This window comes from Fukomys damarensis, unplaced genomic scaffold (genome assembly GCF_012274545.1).
Source record: "Fukomys damarensis isolate Sample0158 unplaced genomic scaffold, DMR_v1.0_HiC HiC_scaffold_27, whole genome shotgun sequence".
NCBI lineage: Eukaryota > Metazoa > Chordata > Mammalia > Rodentia > Bathyergidae > Fukomys > Fukomys damarensis.
In genome coordinates, this window is record NW_022900939.1 from 30,783,170 (window position 1) to 30,795,849 (window position 12,680).

Below are 12,680 nucleotides of genomic sequence, written 5' to 3' on the forward strand. Positions count from 1 at the left end.
TACCCTGGCTAGTGTCCATTAGTATTTCAGTCTGTCACTATCGATACTGCCAATAAACAAAAAGATAACAAGTTCAAGCCCAGCCTGGGCAACTTAGTGAAATTCTGTTTCAAAAAATAAAAATAGCAAAGGGGAGATGTAGCCAAGGCTCTGGGTTCAATCCCCAGCACTACAAAAAGAAACCAATGACCTTCATTTAGAGATCCTAGAAATAAGAAAAAGTCAGGGACAAGAAAACAATCTCAGCATGAGCTCTTTGGTTACCACTGTTTAGGAAGCAAATCCAGTCAAGGAGGGAACGCAGTGAAGATGCGCAGAGTGGCCAAGAGGAGACCGAGAAGCTGCTGCAAGTGGACAGCACAGCAGCAGACAGCCCACAGCAATACAGTGCAAAATGTGCTCAAGAAGAGTGGTAATAGTTATTCCACATGAATATCATTTCTACCATGGTTAAAAATATGGTCTCAGGGCTGGGGATTTAGCACAGTGGCACTGAGCCTCGCAAGAGCAAGGTCCTGAGTTCGATCCCTAGTACCAAAAAAACAAACAAACAAACAAACTCCCCCCCAAAAAATAGTGATCTCTAGTGGAGGAAAGGAGTCTGTTTATGTTGGCCACCCAGACATTTATAATAGCAACAAGAAATGTGTGAAAACATATGTGAACCTAAGGTAAAAATTCAAATTAAAATTTGAATAGATGGGCTGGTCTATATCCTATTCTAGGGTCAAAAATACAGAACATTTTAAAGTGTACATTCTTTTCAGTTGTTTTATTTTGTTGGTACTGGGGACTGAACCCAGGGATGCTGTATGTTTCCTTAAGACGGGGTCTCAATAAGTAGCTAAATTTCTCAGGGTGGACTTGAACTTGTAAGCCTCCTGTCTCAGCTTCCCAGAGTGCTGGGATTATAGGCATGTGTCATCACACCTGGCTCTCCCGTATATCTTTTAATCTATTTCTAGATGACTTTTAATACCTAAAAACATCAGTGCTATGTAAATTGTTGCATTGTTTATGGAATATACTCTATACAGAACAGGAAAAAATATCTGTACACGGTGCAATCTTTTTTCAGGTGTTTTTCATCAACATTCAGTTAAAACCACAGATGTGGAACAAGAGGGTATGGAGAGCTGACTGTGACTCTGTAAGTTTGATTTCTTGTCTTGTTTTCTTTTGTTTTTTGGAGTTAAGGATTGAAAGTGCTTTGAGCTTGCTAGGCAAATGCTCTGCTGATGACCTACATGCCCAGCCATTTTTGTTTTGGGTCTCACTAAGCTGCTCAGGCTGGCCTCTTACTTGCCATCCTCCTGTTTCCATCTCCAGAGCCATTGGGATTGCAGACATTACCACCATGTCAGCTTGACAGTGGAGCCCCTGTGAGGAGGGCACCATTTGTGTCCCCACACTTGTGTCCCCGCTTGTAGAGCCACATTTACTCATTATGGTCTCTACGGTCCCCGGGAGATTATTTTTTTTAAAGAAGTTGACAAAATAATTCCATCCTCATCTTGTAGAATAAACACAGAAGTCTCAGCAGAGTAACACCTTATAGATCTGGGTCTAATGTGAGCATGCAATTAGAAAATGGGCAGAATAAAATAACTACAGAAAACCCCCATACCAGGCTTAAAACACCAAGATCAGCATCTTTGGTGAACCAAAGTGAGGAGGGTAATCTCCCCTTTAGATCTACAGGTTCTACAGCCACAGATTCAACCAAGTGTGGATTGAAAATACTTGAAACCGTTTCATCTGTACTGAACACATAGAACCTTTTTTTTCTTATAATACCTTAAAAAGCAGTACTACAACTATTTACATAGAATTTACACTGCATTGGAGGTTATAAGTAATCTAAGGGTGGTTTAAATTATGTGGGAGAATTCCATAGAATTGCAACCACAACACCATTCTGATACAGGACTTGGATATCCATGGATTTTGGCATCTGCGGGGAAGGTAATACTCCACAGGACCTTTAAAAAAACACATTCCTCAACCACTGTGGAAATAAAGATGGAGATAGCTCAAAAAACTAGGATTAGAGTTCCCATTTGACCCAGCTATCCCTCTGCTGGGTATCTTCCCGAGAGAATTAAAAGAATCATATCACAGCGATATATGCTTACCCATGTTTATAGCGGCACAGTTTGTAATAGCTAAAACTTGGAAACAGCCCAGTTGCCCATCAACTGGAGACTGGATAAAGAAGATGTGTTTTTCCATAAAATGGAAAACTACTCAGCCATAAAGAATAAGAAATTAAAGTCATTTATAGCTAAATTGATGCATATTGAGGCAATACTCTTCAGTGAAATAAATAGGACACGTGTAAATACCAAATAGTTTCTTTGGTATGGAAAACTAAAAGCTCAAATTGTATAATTGATAAAGTGAAATAGGAAGAAAAGGGCTAAAGGAGTAGAGGAAGTGTGAAGGGTAGGGGAAAGGAAAGAAGGGAAAAGAAAAAGTATGAGAAAAGGAAAAATTGGAAACAAAGTCTTTGAAAATCGGGAAGGTAGGAGTGGGTGAAGGGAGGGCAGGGGTAAGGGGAAAAAATAAGAACCAAGACCTGTCATGTAAAGGAACAAGATCCCAGTGATGAATGTAACTGTACTGTGTACCTAAAAAGTACCAATAAACTCATTGGAAAAAACCCCACATTCCTCAATTTAGTATTTTAGTTTTGCCCTCAGTCCATGCCATCACATCTCCACAGGTAGGCTATACTTGGTGCTATTGCACTGTGCCCCCTGTGCAGCCCTGTGACGTGCACCTGGCTGTGCACCCTGGGGAGGAGGCCCTGCTCCAGGGGTCCCTGGGTGGCAGTCACTGCAGGAGTAACGCCACTGCCCTGTGTGATAGGCTGTGATTGCAAAGGTGACTCACAGACCTCCTGCACTAGTCCTGGCCCCTGGCTGCAGATCTCCAAGTGCTTTACCATGGAACCATCCATAAAGCACAGAGGTGCTCACTCTGATCCACAGAAGGCTGGAGTAAGGGAATGCCATGAGATGTAAATAGTGTTTCTGATGGAGAGAAAAAGGCTTTAAGGTTTTCCTGCTGTGGTTAAGAAAAATATTAACAAGAGAAAACAATGAACAGAAATAGAATTATCATCAGTAAAACTTCCCAAAAAAATATGAAAAAGAATGACATCTCCCCTTGAATGTAAAATAATAACAGCTAGAACAGTACACAAAGGCAGGGTGGGTATGTACATAAAGATACTGTTCCACACTGTCTCGTTTATTCCTTGTGAGGAGTCATATTCTCTGTTGATGTGGCATTAAAACTCTCGTTGCTATTGGCAACATAGCAGGACCACTTGCAAAGCAATTCGACAATAAATATCCTTTATAATACAGCTGTGTTGTATAATAATTATTAATCATCATTATTACTGTATAATTATAGAAGATAAGTACTTTTATACATATTATTTCACTTATATTTTCACAATGGTGCCATAACAGGAGCACCCTTATGTGTCCCATTTTAGAGATGAGGCTCAGAGAGGTTCAGTTATGAGCCCAAGACCACATGGTTAGTGAAGCTGGAGTTGGGATTTGAACTCATGGAGAATTTTGAGACTCTTATCCTCTAACTCTACTAACTGCATTGAGATTCATCTATGTTCAGAACCACTCAAGACTAAAACTAACCATAAAACTGATGTGGTTTGATCATTTGGATATATGAAAGAATCCAAAATGTTATTGGCATGTGAGAAGAAGAAAACATAAAGTGATGGGAAAGAGGCAAGAGGTATCCTGGGGTAGTATAAAACAATCTGATTCTATTTGGAAATCTAAGTGGGTGGAAGATGAAACTGGATAATCTGAATAATTAAGTGACAGATGCTAAGAAATGCACAATTACAGCAATAACTGAATTATATTACTAAAAACTCTCCATGGTCTGGGTCACTATCGCTCTCACTCTTGGGGAGAATTTAAATTACCTTGTGTGATGGGCTGAATTGTTTGTCCCAAAATTCCTATGTTGAAATCCTTAGCCCGAGGACCACCGAGTGGGACTGTATTTGAAGGCAGAGCCTTTACAAAGGTCATTAAGGTAAGGCGAGGTTGCTCGGATGGACCCCCATCCGCCAGAAGATGGGTGTCTTCCAGAAAAAGAGGTCAGGAACAGACAAGCGCAAATGGGAGAAGACACCACCTACAAGCTGAGCAGAGAAACCTCACCGTGAGCCAACCCTGCGGAGTCCTTGGTCTTGGACATCAGCCTCCAGTTCTGTGAGCAAGTAAACATTTAGAGATGCAGCCGCCGCCTGTGGAGCTCGGTCACGGCAGCCCCCGGACACCAGCACACCTTGTATCTGTGTGTCCTGCTGAGGGCAGTCACTGAGTGTCCTCACCCTCTGCCACCCTCTACCTTGTCTCTCTCCACCCCACAGGGTCTCACAGCATGTGCGCTCTGGAGCACCAGCATCTTGGAGGAGGCAGGTGTGAGTGCTGTGATGTCCACTGCTTACTTTACAGTGATAATCGGGAACCAGAAGGAACACATCCCTGAGGAGCAGTGACACACACCGTGCTGCCGCCACCTGCCCTGTGACCCTGCAGAGCCAGGCAGCTGCAGGCTCTCTGAATTCACAGCACGCTGCTTGGAAATACATTGGCTGCCTCGTCATCAGAAAGACAACCCAAGATGTTGTCATCAGTTCCTGGGCATCCTGGGGGCCTCACACTGCAGAGCTGGTGACGGCACAGACTCCATTGTGCTGGGTTTCAGTGACGCCAAGGAAGGAACCAGCAGAGGCCCTGGCTTTGCCCTCCTTTGTCCTTTGAGCTGTGTTGTTTGAGAAAGCACTCAAGCACAGAAGTCGTTGGCAAGGCTAGAAACAAACAAAAACACCCTTTTGTTTTCGTGTCCCAGTTCTGTGGGATGTGAGCAAGATGTAGAGCCCAGACACGCACTGGGCCCTGCTTAATGCCTTGTTCTTTAGTGGGGCCACTTCATGGGCCAACACCTGCAGTGCATGAAGTTCCTTACTCAGCTGCTGCTCTCGACTGTCACCCTCTGGAAATTCTTAATGATTTGAACAAGGGGTCCATGTTCTCACCTAACACTGGGTCACACGAGTTAAGTAGCTACATGGGAGACAGAAAGAAGGAATAAATATGATTCCCTGAAAGAAGTCAGTCTGCAAAGGCTGCATTGCGTGGTTCTCCTTCTACTACTTTCTGGAAAATGGAAACAGTAAAAAGGTCAGTAGTCTCCAGGGTGTAGAGGGAGGGATAAGCACAGGGATGTGTAGGGCACGATTCTGTGGGATTGCTCCTGTGGTGGCAGCTCTGTGTTATTTGTCCAAACACATAGGATGTGCAACACCAAGGGAGAATCCTAGGCTGTGGGCTCCGAGTGCTGGTGATAACGTCTGTGTGGGGACACACAACCCAGTGGGGATGGTGCTGACAGGGGGCTGTGTATGCGTACTTCCCTTTCAACTTTACTGTGAACACAAAAACGCTCTAAATATACAGCCCCCAAAAGAATTTTAAAAAGTACATTTAAAATGCAGTCTGTCATAAAAATACAGGAGTGCACCAGGGAGGGTCTGGGATGGCAGTGTGAAGGCTCCTGGGCCCAGTGAGTAAATGCTCACACCGGATACCAGCCAGGAACAGGGGTGAGAGGGCAGAGGTCACTTCAGGCATCCCCTCGTCTGTTCTCTAGGCCTTGGATCTTCAGTGCTGGCTTCTCACGTGGGGCCATGCAGGCAGGGAAGGCTCAAGCCGGTTTCTACCACATCTCCCTGGAGAGGTGGACCCGACCTCCCCCAGCCCGGAGCCTGGCCAGAGGCGGAAGATGCACCTTCCTGTGGAACACTGTTTTGCATTTTTACACCCAAATTTGCCAGAATAAAAATGAAATGTCTTATTTATTTTTAAAAAGCACTTTTTTCCTTTGTGTGGTTCCTATTACTAAGAAGGAGTCTGTGCTACCTCTCATGCTGGAATTCCAGGATGTTCTCCTCAACAAAGAAATGTATGCTTTACATTTGAGAAGAAACCCAGACACCCTGCCACCTGAATTTACCAGCCTCTAACCTCCAGTGATTTATTTATGTCATTGATTAAAGCCCGGCTTCCCCACTAGTTTCTTGTAAGGCAAATGCTTGCTCTTAGTTTCTAGAAGGCTGAGTTTCTCCACTAACCAATCACGTGTGATGACTTCATCCTGTCATCTGCCCAGGAGGGGAAATCAGCCCTGTGTCCAGAGACACGCGCAGGAGTCTGGCTCCCATTTCCTGATGTGCAGGGAATCTGGATGGCTGGTCCTGGGCGCCGTGGTGCTGCTCAAAGCCAGGAACTCAGTTTCAGCAGGAAGAGCCTAATCAGCACAGAGAATGCAAATGTCTACTGAATCTCAACCAAAGCTGTGGAACCACGCAGTAGCCTTTGGACAGAAAAGCAAGCAAGCCCTAAATACGGTGACTGCGGAGAATCCTGTTCTCCAATCTCTGTGGTTTGCATTGCCAGAAGCAGAGAAAGCACAAGGTTATGCTGGTGACTTGGGAAGCAGCATTGGGTGAGTCACAGCATCCTGCTGTGTGTGCAGAGGGTCCTGGCCTTTGCAATCAGGCAGGCCTTGTTGGCAGCACGTGGACACTTAAGCAAAAAAGGACCGTGACCTTGACTCCTCCTTGTCTCGTAACCCTCAACACACAGGAGGAGATGGCACACACAGAAACATTTGGAGGTTGAGTGCCGCAAAACTTGTGAATGGCCAGCTGCTGTCTTGCTGATGCTCAGGGGCTGCCTCCTGGTTAGTATTCCACTAGAGACATAGGAGCTGCACCCCTGAGGTGTATCCCTTGGCCTCCATTTACACCTTCCTCACTGGCGCCTGTCAGCCTCCAGCCCCTTCTGCCTCGCCTTCCTCATCTGCACAGTGAGAAGGGGCTTCTGCAGCACTGCTTTGAAAACATGGAGATGCTTGGGACCATTGGGTTACAGCCGTGGCAGCTCCTGGGGCTGCTGTGGGCACCCCAGGGACCCTACCATGCTGGAGGAGCTGAGTGAGGAGAACTAGTGGAATTGAAGACCCGATGGAGCTCCGAACACCCTTCATGGGTAGCTGGCTGTCCTTGTCTTTGTTTTCTCAGCCTCACAGCCCCCATTATTCTTCTGAGCAGATCAAAATATGATATCTATCCAGTGCTTTAAGTCATAAGCATTTCTAGATTGAGCATCATACTTACGGAATGGTAATTTGATACTGGCCAATGAAGCAGAATTTCACTGAACCCTGGAAGGGTTGGGGGTGAAATGGAGAGAATTTAGACTTAGAGTCAAGGAGATTCAGATCTGATGTCAACAATCTCCATAGCCTCCAATGGGGATCATTTCCCTTGTGGCACATTTTCCTTTCCCTCCAACTACGATAGCTGGGAGTTTTGACAGTCATGTGGTCTTGGACATTCGGCAGGAGTAGGTGAGCTCTCACCATAGACTGTGAACTTATTGGTGACCATGGTCTGGCCAAGGTCCTAAGGAAAAGGACAGCCTGTCAACCAGCTTTCACTCACTTTTTAAACTGCAGTATAACATACTGTAAACTTTTAATGTGAAACTCTACACATTTGTACATGTGTCCATTTAACCAGCACCCCAGAGAATATATCGTGGTACCCTTCTTCAAGGGACAGACATGCATTTCAAGACCTCCAGTGGACGTCTGGATCTCTGGTGGAACCAAACCCTTTACAGACTTTTTTTTTTTTCTTGTATGTACACTATGATAAAGTTCAATTCACAAATTAGGCACAGTAAGAGATTAACAATGATCACACTGAGCAGTGACAATACTGGACTGTAGTAAAAGTGCCAGCATATCTGTTCTTGCACATTGGAGTCGTGCTGTATGTATGGACCTGAGCATCTTTGGCAGACTTGAGGGAAATAAGGTTAGGAAGCTTTGTTCTAATAGCTTCTAGTCAATGACTGCAACAACACAGAACAGGACAGGGGGCACAGAAACATAATTTTACCCCTATGATTTCAGAGCATACTCAGGAGTCAGGTCCCTGGAGCTCTTTCTACCTTGTGCTCCTCTTCCCTCCCTCTGCTTGCTTCTTCTCTTGTCTTTCTTCCTTGCCATTCATGTTTCATCCTTAAATTTGACAATTTCATGCACATTAAGTTATAATTATACATGTCTTAAGAAAATATCTTCATCAATCTTTTCTGCTTTAATTTTCTTGTTGATAATATTTTAGTAAACCCTTGAATTGGTTCTATTTTTTTCAGCTTTTATTGAGTTTATTGGTACATTTTAGGGATACAGTACAGTTACATTCATTATTGGGATCATGTACCTCTACATGGCAAGTCTTGATTCTCATTTTTTCCCCTTACCTCTGCCCTCCCTTCACCCCCTCCTCCCCTCCCCATCTACAAACACTTTGTTTTCATCTTTTCGTTCTCTCACATTTTCTTCTTTTCCCTTTTTACTCTTCCCCTACCCATCCCAGCTTCCCTACACCTTTAGATCCTTTCTTCCCATTTCTAAATGTCAGTAATCTTATTAGAATCTTATGCATTGTTGCAGATTATTTACACCAGGGAAACTATCCGGTATTTACACATGTGTGACTTATTTATTTCATTTAGGAGTATATCTTCAATATGTATCCATTTTCCTATGAATGAATCTATTTTCTCGTTCTTTATGGCTGAGTAATATTCCATTTTATAGAAAAACCACAACTTCTTTATCCAGTTTCCAACGGGTGGGCAAATAGGCTATTTCCAAGATTTAGCTATTACAAACTGTGCCGCTATAAACATGGGTGCACATACTTCTCTGTGATATGATTCTTTTAGTTCTCTTGGAAAGATACCCAGCAGAGGGATGGCTGGGTCAAATGGAACCTCCAGTCCAAGCTCTTTGAGGTATCTCCATATTGATTTCCATAGTGGTTGCACTAGTCTGCACTCCCACCAACAATGGAGGAGGGTTCCTTTCTCCCCACAACCCCGCCAACATTTATTATTGTGTGATTTCTTGATAGCAGCCATTCTTTGTGGGGTGAGGTGGAATCTCAGTGTTGTTTTCATCTGCATCTCTCGAATGACCAGTGATGTGGAACATTTTTTCAAATATTTTCTTGCTGCTTTTACTTCTTTGTCTGAGAAATGTCTGTTCATTTCGGATGCCCATTTTTGAATTGGGTCTTTATATTTGGGGGGACTGATTGTTTTGAGTTCTTTATATATCCTTGATAATAGTCCTTTGTCTGAGGAACAGCTGGTAAAATTTTTTTCCCACAAAATCCATATGGATTAAAGATCTAAATATTAAAAGAAAAACATTAAACTTGCTGGAAGGTAAGTTAGGCAGAACTCTGGAAGACATTGGTATAGGAAAAAATTTTATGAACAAATCCTCAGTAGCACGGGAACTAGCAGATAGAATCAACAACTGGGATCTTGTCTTACTAGAAAGCTTCTGTACTTCAAAAGAAACCATCAGCAGAACTAAGAGATAATCTACAATGTGTGAAAAAATTTTTACCAGCTGTTCCTCAGACAAAGGACTATTATCAAGGATATATAAAGAATTGGTTCTATTTTTTAAAAAATGATTTTACAGCTCTCAAACTAACAGGTCCTCTTAAATCTCATAGATGTGACTAGTTAAAGCCGTATTTCCCCTTTCTAGGCACATGCTTTAACCTTTTCATTCACTGAGAATTAACTGAGCCACTACCACCCATGGAAGATGATTGTGTGCTACAAGATGTTAGAGTCGAGGCTCAGGGGAAAGAAGGCGAGAACTGGAGGCTGAGCAGCCACACAGCGCTGCATATTTTCTTGTGCAACATGATGAGTACATCAAGATGTGGATTAACACTGTGGAGACTTTAGAACATTGTGGAGCCTTAGCCAGGCACAGTGGTACACACCTGTAATCTCAGCACTTGGGAAACTGGGGCAGGAGCATCACCATGAGTTCAAGATCAGCCTGGACTACATGGTGAGATCCTATCTCAAATCAAAACAACAAAAAGAACAGTATGGGCTCTGTCTTAGTTATTTTCTCATTGCTGAAACAAAATACCTGACATCCAAAGTTGAGGGAGGAAAGGTTTGTTTCATCTCACAGTTTGAAGAGATTTCAGTTCATAGTGGGCTGGCTCCAAGTCAGGGCAGCATGGCAGAGGGGTCTGGCAGAGGAAAAGTAGTCCATGGCAGGGCAGGCAGGAAGCAGCAAGCAGTGAGCCTGCCTTTCCCTTTTATCCCATCCAGGCTACATGCCTTTTGGGTGATGCCACCCATATCCAGGGTGACGCTTTTGTAGTCAGTAAATACATTCAACAACACCCAGAACTATGCTATTTCCAATCAATGGACTAATTTAGAACCACATACCTCCCCCTCTTTTTTTTTGAAACAGGGTCTTGCCCTGTAATTCAGGCTCGCCTTGAACTTACTATGCAGCTAAGGCTGGCCTCAAACTCGTGGTGATCCTCCTGCCTCTGCTCCCGAGTGCTGGGATTAAAGATGTGCACCAGCACACCCAGCTAGTACCATACACCCTTAATCCCAGCATCACATCCTAGATCCAGCCTGCTTCCAAAAGCCCCATCAAATGAGCACATGAGGCTTTGGGGGGGACAGCTATACACAAGCCATAAGAGGACTCACCAGCATGCAGGCACTGGAGCTTGCTGCTTCCAGAGAGTTCATCTAGGGAGGATTTTCTGCAACAGTGCTCTGCTTCTCAGTTTTGGAAAATAAGACCTCTAGTTCTCAAAGGCAGATGAAGCCTCCATTTTGCAAGGGGAGACATGGCTCCCTTTGGAGGACTCTGTCTCTGGAGTGGTCTCATTTACCTTTCGTGGTCATTTTGAATTTGAGAAAGAGCCAGAAGTCTCACGGTTACAGATTCAATGAATAAGGTAGACAAGGATGCACTGTAATGTTTTTATTTGACAGAAATTGATGTCAATATTTTTAATTGGTCCAGATCATCAAGAGAGTAATGAAAAGACACAAAAGAAGACTTCCAGATCTGCTTCAGAACGTGACAAGGACAAGGAGATAAGTGTGTTTAATTCAAGGGGGAATATTCTGAGGGGGACTAATGACAGTGTGTCTTATACTGTGATTATTTATTTATCTTTGGAACTGGGGATTGAACTCAGAACCTGTGCTTACGAGGCAGGCAGTGGCACCACTGAGCTAGATCCCCGGCCCTGATTTATTTTTATTTTTATTTAGATCTTCACTGTAGTTTTGGATCACACTACATATATAATCTGCAAGGTTTGGATGAGGCCTGCTTTTGTTCATTCATTATCTCAAGTCAAGAAAGAAAAGTTAACCACTGAAGCAAAAGGCATTGAACTTGTTTCATATCCAGCTGCTTTGATTCAGCAAGAAACATCAGTGAAAAACAAAGATATCAGGCAATTTGGGGATGGCATTTATGTTTCTGAAGAGGGGACAGTGCAGCAGGTTGATGAATTAAGATCTAAGAGTTGTCCAGCTACAGAAATGAGATCTCAGCTAATAGGGCCAATTTGTGATACATTAAGGATATAGTGAAAGCAATCTATTAAAATGTATTTAAAAGCTTGCTTCTGGTGGGTGGCAATGTGAGGTACTAGAAAGAGCAGCACTTTGAAGCCAGATTGAAGTTCGATTATTCACACTGACTTATTCACTAGGTTGGGCGCATTGTTTGGCCTCTGAGAGGTTGCATTTGCTGTTAAATGGGCTGAATAATGGTATCTAGGGCAGATTGCAGTCATGATGACTGAGTGAGCTAATACATATAGCACATGCCCACCCCCCCACCACACCAACCTTTAGCTTCCAGTTTAAGATCCCAAGAATCTTAGCATTAACATGATCTTAACATTAACACCATCTCCCCTTCCTAACAGGTGTCTCTTCTCTAACTCTTACAACAGATGGTGGCTTAGCTTTTGTGCCTCCAGTGCCCAGAGACTCAGCCTCCTGAGGCAGCTAGATCAGTCATCTTTCTGTCGCTATCATGAAACGCTGAAGATAATTAACTTACAAAGAGAAAAGACTTATTTTTGGCTCACGGTTTGGGGGGATCCAGTCTATGGTTGATTGCCCACATTGTTTGGGGCCTGTGTCAAACACAGAGAGCACATCGTGGAGTGAAACTGTTCACTTTATTATGATACAGGGAGGAAAGGAGAGAGGAAAGGATCTGGGTCCTGCGGTCCCCTTCTAGGACACTTCTCCAATGACCTAAGCACACCCCTCAGCCAAACTCCTACAGGCATCATCACCTCCCTGTACACCCCTGGCATCCAACGCTTAACACATGGGCCTTTGGAGTATACTCAGCTCTCAAAGCAAGTTTCCATGCAGCGCTTCCTATGAGAGAGCCCTGCCTCAGGATGCACTCCAATCTGCCTATTTGTAGTCTCTAACACCACTGTCAGTCCTGCTCTGGAGCCTGCAAAATGTGACGCTGTCCTTTCCATCTCTTCTCTCTAGATGATCACAGCTTTAGCAATATGTTATCCACTGGAGACATATTACCCATGAGATCCTCTCCATGTCATATCCCTAGACCTAACACAGCACTGCGGAGTGAGAGATAAAGTGCCTTTAGAGGCCAAGCAGAAAATATAAATACAAATAAGTGAGTATATTATATAT

General features: G+C 43.7%; 1 long non-coding RNA gene across 1 annotated transcript in view; it reads left to right on the forward strand.

The window, feature by feature from the left end:
- Positions 1–281: 281 nt before the first annotated feature.
- The window catches only part of LOC104850563, a 19,058-nt gene continuing 6,659 nt past the window's right edge, over positions 282–12,680 (forward strand). The window contains exons 1-4 of the long non-coding RNA XR_777005.2: positions 282–412; positions 1,079–1,150; positions 11,005–11,082; positions 12,516–12,663. This is a non-coding gene — a long non-coding RNA (uncharacterized LOC104850563). The remainder of the gene's footprint in view (positions 413–1,078; positions 1,151–11,004; positions 11,083–12,515; positions 12,664–12,680) is intronic.